Below are 10,505 nucleotides of genomic sequence, written 5' to 3'. Positions count from 1 at the left end.
ACTGTGGTGTATGAGAGAGAGGGGGAGGGGAGAGATAGTGTTGGTCACTGTGGTGTATGAGAGAGAGGGGGAGGGGAGAGATAGTGTTGGTCACTGTGGTGTATGAGAGAGAGGGGGAGGGGAGAGATAGTGTTGGTCACTGTGGTGTATGAGAGAGAGGAGGGAGGGGAGAGATAGTGTTGGTCACTGTGGTGTATGAGAGAGGGGGGGGGGGGGGGGGAGAGTGTGTTGGTCACTGTGGTGTATGAGAGAGAGGGGGAGGAGGGGAGAGAGTGTTGGTCACTGTGGTGTATGAGAGAGAGGGGGAGGGGAGAGAGAGTGTTGGTCACTGTGGTGTATGAGAGAGAGGGGGGGGGGGGAGAGAGTGTTGGTCACTGTGGTGTATGAGAGAGAGGGGGAGGGGAGGGGAGAGATAGTGTTGGTCACTGTGGTGTATGAGAGAGAGGGGGAGGGGAGAGAGTGTTGGTCACTGTGGTGTATGAGAGAGAGGGGGAGGGGAGGGGAGAGATAGTGTTGGTCACTGTGGTGTATGAGAGAGAGGGGGGAGGGGAGAGATAGTGTTGGTCACTGTGGTGTATGAGAGAGAGGGGGAGGTGGGATGGTGTTGGTCAATGTGGTGTATGAGAGAGAGGGGGAGGGGAGAGAGTGTTGGTCACTGGTGTATGCGGGGGAGGGGAGGGGAGAGATAGTGTTGGTCACTGTGGTGTATGAGAGAGAGGGGGAGGGGAGAGATAGTGTTGGTCACTGTGGTGTATGAGAGAGGGGGAGGGGAGATAGTGTTGGTCACTGTGGTGTATGAGAGAGGGGGAGGGGGGAGATAGTGTTGGTCACTGTGGTGTATGAGAGAGAGGGGGAGGGGAGAGATAGTGTTGGTCACTGTGGTGTATGAGAGAGATGGGGGAGGAGAGAGATAGTGTTGGTCACTGTGGTGTATGAGAGAGGGGGGGAGGGGAGAGAGAGTGTTGGTCACTGTGGTGTATGAGAGAGGGGAGGAGGGGAGAGATAGTGTTGGTCACTGTGGTGTATGAGAGAGAGGGGGGAGGGGAGAGATAGTGTTGGTCACTGTGGTGTATGAGAGAGAGGGGGGAGGGGAGAGATAGTGTTGGTCACTGTGGTGTATGAGAGAGAGGGGGAGGGGAGAGATAGTGTTAGTTTCTCTCTCTCTCTCTCTGATTGGGAGACCTTATTCACGGTAGAGATAGGGAGGGAGGGAGGGAAGGAAGGAAGGAAGGAAGGAAGGAGCCCTGGTGAAGTGGGCTGGGTGATTCCACACAGATAAAGGGGTTTTCCTCTGAGTTAGTGTGTACAGACAGGTAATTAGAGAAACGAACAGCGGGTTAACGTGAAGGTTAGATCACTCGGCCTTGTAGGAAAGCAGGACACGTGTGACCTTGTTCTCAGTCAGTTAATTGCTCATTTGCTGTAAGGCCTAAGGAAGAGGACCTGTGTCATTGCGTAAGAGGAAGGCCCTGGGTGATGTGGAGCAGAATCAGCTCCTATAATGAATTGGTACATGATTTATTCTCTGTTCTTAGAGCATATGAAAGTAATTGTATCATAGCAACAAGCCTTGTTTGTTCTGTCCAGAACCCTGACGTTCTCCTTGCTACGATGGAGTCTGTTATCTATTCAACTGTATGTTTGTTGTGTCCAGAACCCTGACGTTCTCCTTGCTACGATGGAGTCTGTTATCTATTCAACTGTGTGTTTGTTCTGTCCAGAACCCTGACGTTCTCCTTGCTACGATGGAGTCTGTTATCTATTCAACTGTGTGTTTGTTCTGTCCAGAACCCTGACGTTCTCCTTGATACGATGGAGTCGTATCTATTCAACTGTGTGTTTGTGTTCTTCTGATTCTCATAGTTCATCTCTCTCTCTCTGTCCCTACACTTTCATCTATCCATCCTCTCTCCATCCTTTCTCCATCCTCTCTCCATCCTCTCTCCATCCTCTATCTTTCATCTCTCCGTCCTCTCTTTCATCTCTCCGTCCTCTCTCTTTCATCTCTCCGTCCTCTCTCTTTCATCTCTCCGTCCTCTCTCTTTCATCTCTCCGTCCTCTCTCTTTCATCTCTCCGTCCTCTCTCTTCCGTCTCTTTGTCCTCTCTTTCGTCTCTCCGTCCTCTCTCTTTCGTCTCTCCGTCCTCTCTCTTTCATCTCTCCGTCCTCTCTTTCATCTTTCCGTCCTCTCTCTTTCGTCTCTCCGTCCTCTCTCTTTCGTCTCTTTGTCCTCTCTTTCGTCTCTCCGTCCTCTCTCTTTCGTCTCTCCGTCCTCTCTCTTTCATCTCTCTGTCCTCTCTCTTTCATCTCTCCGTACTCTCTCTTTCATCTCTCCGTCCTCTCTTTCATCTCTCCGTACTCTCTCTTTCATCTCTCCGTCCTCTCTCTTTCATCTCTCCGTCCTCTCTCTTTCATCTCTCCGTCATCTCTCTTTCATCTATCCATCCTCTCTTTCATCTCTCCATCCTCTCTTTCATCTCTCCATCCTCTCTTTCATCTTTCCGTCCTCTCTCTTTCATCTCACCGTCCTCTCTCTTTCATCTCTCCGTCCTCTCTCTTTCATCTCTCCATCCTCTCTCTTTCATCTCTCCATCCTCTCTCTTTTGTCTCTTTGTCCTCTCTTTCATCTCTCATCTCTCTGTTCTCTCTCTCGTCTCTCCATCCTCTCTCTTTCATCTCTCCATCCTCTCTCTTTCATCTCTCTATCCCTGCTCTTTCATCTATCCGTCCTCTATTTCGTCTCTCTATCCTCTCTGTTTTCTGACTGGCTGACATCTGTTCTCCTCTTGGTTTCTCTCTGAATGAGGTCAGTGATGACTATGATGGTGCCTGAGAACACAGCAAACTTCCACTGTCAGAAGTCAAAATCAAACATTCATCATGTCTAAAATATCAAGCTCAGAGATAATGATGAGTGTTTCAGGATTATTAGAATTCAGACACAGCAGATAATGTAATGAGTCTGTCTCTCTCTGCTCTCTCTGTCCACCACATGAGTCTCTTTCTCTGTCCACCACAGGAGTCTCTCTCTCTCTCTCTCCACCACAGGAGTCTCTCTCTCTGTCCACCACAGGAGTCTCTCTCTCTGTCCACCACAGGAGTCTGGGCTACACTGTTCTTGTTAATGACGGCCTACCAGGGAACAGTGGGGTTAGCTGCCTTGTTCAGGGGCAGAACGACAGATTTGTACCTTGTCGGCTCGGGGATTTGAACTTGGAACCTTTCGGTTACTAGTCCAACGCTCTAACCACTAGGCTACGCTGCCGGGGGTATATACAGGGGGAACCGAGTCAGTGTGTGGGGGTACAGGTTAATTGAGGTAGTATGTACATGTAGGTAAGGGTAAAGTGACTATGCATAGATAATAAACAGAGAGTAGCAGCAGTGTAAAAACCAACGGGGGCGTGGGATGGGTTGAGTGTTGCTGAGTGCTCTGTGTCACGTCCTCAAGTAGCGCTAAGTAGTTGGAGAAAGGATTATTTCAAAGGTCTCTCCTCCTCATAAATACATGGAGTGGTTTTGCTCTGTTTGTGAGACGGTAGAGAGATATACGGCCTGTATCATGTTGTCTGTCAGAGCTCTAGTGACAGTAGAGAGATATACAGCCTGTATCATGTTGTCTGTCAGAGCTCTAGTGACGGTAGAGAGATATACAGCCTGTATCATGTTGTCTGTCAGAGCTCTAGTGACGTTAGAGAGATATACGGCCTGTATCATGTTGTCTGTCAGAGCTCTAGTGACGGTGGAGATATACGGCCTGTATCATGTTGTCTGTCAGAGCTCTAGTGACGGTAGAGAGATATACAGCCTGTATCATGTTGTCTGTCAGAGCTCTAGTGACGGTAGAGAGATATACAGCCTGTATCATGTTGTCTGTCAGAGCTCTAGTGACGGTGGAGATATACGGCCTGTATCATGTTGTCTGTCAGAGCTCTAGTGACGGTAGAGAGATATACAGCCTGTATCATGTTGTCTGTCAGAGCTCTAGTGACTGTAGAGAGATATACGGCCTGTATCATGTTGTCTGTCAGAGCTCTAGTGACTGTAGAGAGATATACGGCCTGTATCATGTTGTCTGTCAGAGCTCTAGTGACGGTAGAGAGATATACGGCCTGTATCATGTTGTCTGTCAGAGCTCTAGTGACGGTAGAGAGATATACGGCCTGTATCATGTTGTCTGTCAGAGCTCTAGTGACGGTATAGAGATATACGGCCTGTATCATGTTGTCTGTCAGAGCTCTAGTGACGGTAGAGAGCTATACAGCCTGTATCATGTTGTCTGTCAGAGCTCTAGTGACGATAGAGAGATACAGCCTGTATCATGTTGTCTGTCAGAGCTCTAGTGACGGTAGAGAGATATACGGCCTGTATCATGTTGTCTATCAGAGCTCTAGTGACGGTAGAGAGATATACGGCCTGTATCATGTTGTCTGTCAGAGCTCTAGTGACGGTAGAGAGATATACGGCCTGTATCATGTTGTCTGTCAGAGCTCTAGTGACGGTAGAGAGATATACGGCCTGTATCATGTTGTCTGTCAGAGCTCTAGTGATGGTAGAGAGATATACAGCCTGTATCATGTTGTCTGTCAGAGCTCTAGTGACGGTAGAGAGATATACAGCCTGTATCATGTTGTCTGTCAGAGCTCTAGTGACGGTAGAGAGATATACGGCCTGTATCATGTTGTCTGTCAGAGCTCTAGTGACGGTAGAGAGATATACCTGTATCATGTTGTCTGTCAGAGCTCTAGTGACGGTAGAGAGCTATACAGCCTGTATCATGTTGTCTGTCAGAGCTCTAGTGACGATAGAGAGATACAGCCTGTATCATGTTGTCTGTCAGAGCTCTAGTGACGGTAGAGAGATATACGGCCTGTATCATGTTGTCTGTCAGAGCTCTAGTGACGGTAGAGAGATATACGGCCTGTATCATGTTGTCTGTCAGAGCTCTAGTGACGGTGGAGATATACGGCCTGTATCATGTTGTCTGTCAGAGCTCTAGTGACGGTAGAGAGATATACAGCCTGTATCATGTTGTCTGTCAGAGCTCTAGTGACGGTAGAGAGATATACAGCCTGTATCATGTTGTCTGTCAGAGCTCTAGTGACGGTGGAGATATACGGCCTGTATCATGTTGTCTGTCAGAGCTCTAGTGACGGTAGAGAGATATACGGCCTGTATCATGTTGTCTGTCAGAGCTCTAGTGACGGTAGAGAGATATACAGCCTGTATCATGTTGTCTGTCAGAGCTCTAGTGACTGTAGAGAGATATACGGCCTGTATCATGTTGTCTGTCAGAGCTCTAGTGACTGTAGAGAGATATACGGCCTGTATCATGTTGTCTGTCAGAGCTCTAGTGACGGTAGAGAGATATACGGCCTGTATCATGTTGTCTGTCAGAGCTCTAGTGACGGTATAGAGATATACGGCCTGTATCATGTTGTCTGTCAGAGCTCTAGTGACGGTAGAGAGCTATACAGCCTGTATCATGTTGTCTGTCAGAGCTCTAGTGACGATAGAGAGATACAGCATGTATCATGTTGTCTGTCAGAGCTCTAGTGACGGTAGAGAGATATACGGCCTGTATCATGTTGTCTGTCAGAGCTCTAGTGACGGTAGAGAGATATACGGCCTGTATCATGTTGTCTGTCAGAGCTCTAGTGACGGTAGAGAGATATACGGCCTGTATCATGTTGTCTGTCAGAGCTCTAGTGATGGTAGAGAGATATACAGCCTGTATCATGTTGTCTGTCAGAGCTCTAGTGACGGTAGAGAGATATACAGCCTGTATCATGTTGTCTGTCAGAGCTCTAGTGACGGTAGAGAGATATACGGCCTGTATCATGTTGTCTGTCAGAGCTCTAGTGACGGTAGAGAGATATACAGCCTGTATCATGTTGTCTGTCAGAGCTCTAGTGACGGTAGAGATATACCTGTATCATGTTGTCTGTCAGAGCTCTAGTGACGGTAGAGAGCTATACAGCCTGTATCATGTTGTCTGTCAGAGCTCTAGTGACGGTAGAGAGATATACGGCCTGTACCATGTTGTCTGTCAGAGCTCTAGTGACGGTAGAGAGATATACCTGTATCATGTTGTCTGTCAGAGCTCTAGTGACGGTAGAGAGATATACGGCCTGTATCATGTTGTCTGTCATAGCTCTAGTGACGGTATAGAGATATACGGCCTGTATCATGTTGTCTGTCAGACCTCTAGTGACGGTAGAGAGATATACCTGTATCATGTTGTCTGTCAGACCTCTAGTGACGGTAGAGAGATATACCTGTATCATGTTGTCTGTCAGGGCTCTAGTGACGGTAGAGAGATATATCTGTATCATGTTGTCTGTCAGAGCTCTAGTGACGGTAGAGAGATATACGGCCTGTATCATGTTGTCTGTCAGAGCTCTAGTGATGGTAGAGAGATATACGGCCTGTATCATGTTGTCTGTCAGAGCTCTAGTGACGATAGAGAGATATACGGCCTGTATCATGTTGTCTGTCAGAGCTCTAGTGACGGTAGAGAGATATACGGCCTGTATCATGTTGTCTGTCAGAGCTCTAGTGACGGTAGAGATATACGGACTGTATCATGTTGTCTGTCAGAGCTCTAGTGACGGTAGAGAGATATACGGCCTGTATCATGTTGTCTGTCAGAGCTCTAGTGACGGTAGAGAGATATACGGCCTGTATCATGTTGTCTGTCAGAGCTCTAGTGACGATAGAGAGATATACGGCCTGTATCATGTTGTCTGTCAGAGCTCTAGTGACGGTAGAGAGATATACGGCCTGTATCATGTTGTCTGTCAGAGCTCTAGTGACGGTAGAGAGATATACAGCCTGTATCATGTTGTCTGTCAGAGCTCTAGTGACGGTAGAGAGATATACGGCCTGTATCATGTTGTCTGTCAGAGCTCTAGTGACGGTAGAGAGATATACGGCCTGTATCATGTTGTCTGTCAGAGCTCTAGTGACGGTAGAGAGATATACGGCCTGTATCATGTTGTCTGTCAGAGCTCTAGTGACGGTAGAGAGATATACAGCCTGTATCATGTTGTCTGTCAGAGCTCTAGTGACGGTAGAGAGATATACGGCCTGTATCATGTTGTCTGTCAGAGCTCTAGTGACGGTAGAGATATACAGCCTGTATCATGTTGTCTGTCAGAGCTCTAGTGACGGTAGAGAGATATACGGCCTGTATCATGTTGTCTGTCAGAGCTCTAGTGACGGTAGAGAGATATACAGCCTGTATCATGTTGTCTGTCAGAGCTCTAGTGACGGTAGAGAGATATACAGCCTGTATCATGTTGTCTGTCAGAGCTCTAGTGACGGTAGAGAGATATACGGCCTGTATCATGTTGTCTGTCAGAGCTCTAGTGACGGTAGAGAGATATACAGCCTGTATCATGTTGTCTGTCAGAGCTCTAGTGACGGTAGAGAGATATACGGCCTGTATCATGTTGTCTGTCAGAGCTCTAGTGACGGTAGAGAGATATACGCCTGTATCATGTTGTCTGTCAGAGCTCTAGTGACGGATAGAGAGATATACGGCCTGTATCATGTTGTCTGTCAGAGCTCTAGTGACGGTAGAGAGATATACGGCCTGTATCATGTTGTCTGTCAGAGCTCTAGTGACGGTAGAGAGATATACCTGTATCATGTTGTCTGTCAGAGCTCTAGTGACGGTAGAGAGATATACGGCCTGTATCATGTTGTCTGTCAGAGCTCTAGTGACGGTAGAGAGATATACGGCCTGTATCATGTTGTCTGTCAGAGCTCTAGTGACGGTAGAGAGATATACCGCCTGTATCATGTTGTCTGTCAGAAGCTCTAGTGACGGTAGAGAGATATACGAGCCTGTATCATGTTGTCTGTCAGAGCTCTAGTGACGGTAGAGAGATATACGCCTGTATCAGGTTGTCTGTCAGAGCTCTAGTGACGGTTCGAACGGAAGTAGAGAGATAGAGAGATATACGGCCTCTGTATCATGTGTCGGTCAGAGCATCTAGTGACGGTAGAGATACAAGCCTGTATCTGTTGTCTGTCAGAAGCTCTAGTGACGGTAGAGAGATATACGGCCTGTATCATGTTGTCTGTCAGAGCTCTAGTGACGGTATGAGAGATATACGCCTGTATCATGTTGTCTGTCAGAGCTCTAGTGACGGTAGAGAGATATACGGCCTGTATCATGTTGTCTGTCAGAGCTCTAGTGACGGTATAAGAGAGATATACTGCCTGTATCATGTTGTCTGTCAGAGCTCTAGTGACGTAGAGAGATATACCGCCTGTATCATGTTGTCTGTCAGAGCTCTAGTGACGGAGAGAGAGATATACGGCCTGTATCATGGTTGTCTGTCAGAGCTCTAGTGACGGTAGAGAATATACAGCCTGTATCATGTTGTCTGTCAGAGCTCTAGTGACGGTAGAGAGATATACGCCTGTATCATGTTGTCTGTCAGAGCTCTAGTGACGGTAGAGAGATATACGGCCTGTATCATGTTGTCTGTCAGAGCTCTAGTGACGGTAGAGAGATATACGGCCTGTATCATGTTGTCTGTCAGAGCTCTAGTGACGGTAGAGAGATATACGGCCTGTATCATGTTGTCTGTCAGAGCTCTAGTGACTAGAGAGATAGAGAGATATACGGCCTGTATCATGTGTCTGCAGAGCTCTAGTGCGGTAGAGAGATATACGGCCTGTATCATGTTGTCTGTAGAGCTCTAGTGACGGTTAGAGAGATATACGGGCCTGTATCATGTTGTCTGTCAGAGCTCTAGTGACGGTAGAGAGATATACGCATGTATCATGTGTCTGTCAGAGCTCTATGACGGTAGAGAGATATACAGGCCTGTATCATGTTGTCTGTCAGAGCTCTAGTGACGGTAGAGAGATATACGGCCTGTATCATGTTGTCTGTCTAGCTCTAGTGACGGTAGAGAGATATACGGCCTGTATCATGTTGTCTGTCAGAGCTCTAGTGACTAGAGAGATATCAGCTGTATCATGTTGTCTGTCAGAGCTCTAGTGACGGTAGAGAGATAATACGGCCTGTATCATGTTGTCTGTCAGAGCTCTAGTGACGGTAAGAGATATACGGCCTGTATCATGTTGTCTGTCAGAGCTCTAGTGACGGTAGAGAGATATACGGCCTGTATCATGTTGTCTGCAGAGCTCTAGTGACGGTAGAGAGATATACGCCTGTATCATGTTGTCTGTCAGAGCTCTAGTGAGGTAGAGAGATCTACGCCTGTATCATGTTGTCTGTCAGAGCTCTAGTGACGGTAGAGAGATATACAGCCTGTATCATGTTGTCGTCAGAGCTCTAGTGACGGTAGAGATATACGGCCTGTATCATGTTGTCTGTCAGAGCTCTAGTGACAGTTAGAGAGATATACCTGTATCATGTTGTCTGTCAGAGCTCTAGTGACGGTAGAGAGATATACGGCCTGTATCATGTCTGTCAGAGCTCTAGTGACGGTAGAGATATACGCCTGTATCATGTTGTCTGTCAGAGCTCTAGTGACGGTAGAGAGTATACGGCCTGTATCATGTTGTCTGTCAGAGCTCTAGTGACGGTAGAGAGATATACGCCTGTATCATGTTGTCTGTCAGAGCTCTAGTGACGTAGTAGAGATATACGGCCTGTATCATGTTGTCTGTCAGAGCTCTAGTGACGGTAGAGAGATATACAGCCTGTATCATGTTGTCTGTCAGAGCTCTAGTGACGGTAGAGAGATATACGGCCTGTATCAGTTTGTCTGTCAGAGCTCTAGTGACGGTAAGAGAGTATAGCAGCCTGTATCATGTTGTCTGTCAGCTCTAGTGACGGTAGAGAGATATACGCCTGTATCATGTTGTCTGTCAAGCTCTAGTGACGGTAGAGAGATATACGGCCTGTATCATGTTGTGTCTGTCAGAGCTCTAGTGACGGTAGAGAGATATACGGCCTGTATCATGTTCTGTCAGAGCTCTAGGTGACGGTAGAAAGGATATACGCCTGTATCATGTTGTCTGTCAGAGCTCTAGTGACGGTAGAGATATACTGCCTGCTATTCATGGACCGCTCTGTGTGTGATAAGAGATCATACGAGTGTCTGTGAGTCTGGACGGTAGAGCAGAAGTATACGGCCTGTATCATGTTGTCTGTCCAGGAAGCTCTGGAGACGGTTAGAGATCCTATACAGCCGGGTCATCTGTTGTCTGTCAGAGCTCTAGTGACGGTAGAGAGATATACGGCCTGTATCATGTTGTCTGTCAGAGCCTCTTGACAGGACTAAGAGATATATACAGCCTGTATCATGTTTGTCACTTGTCAGTAGCTGCATAGTGACGTAGAAAGAGATATACACGCGGCCTGTAATCATGTGTTGTCAGTGCTTAGTGCGAACGTAGAGATATACCGTATCTCTTCTGTAGAGCGGTTCAGAAATGAGCGTGAGAAGATATACGGTTATACCCTTTAATTCGAATTGTTTAGTCTAAAGAGATGAAAGCAGACGCACTGAGAAGAGA

Source organism: Salvelinus namaycush, unplaced genomic scaffold, assembly GCF_016432855.1.
Source record: "Salvelinus namaycush isolate Seneca unplaced genomic scaffold, SaNama_1.0 Scaffold711, whole genome shotgun sequence".
Taxonomy (NCBI): domain Eukaryota; kingdom Metazoa; phylum Chordata; class Actinopteri; order Salmoniformes; family Salmonidae; genus Salvelinus; species Salvelinus namaycush.
The sequence above is the reverse complement of the archived record's forward strand: the minus strand, read 5'-3'. Positions refer to the sequence as shown.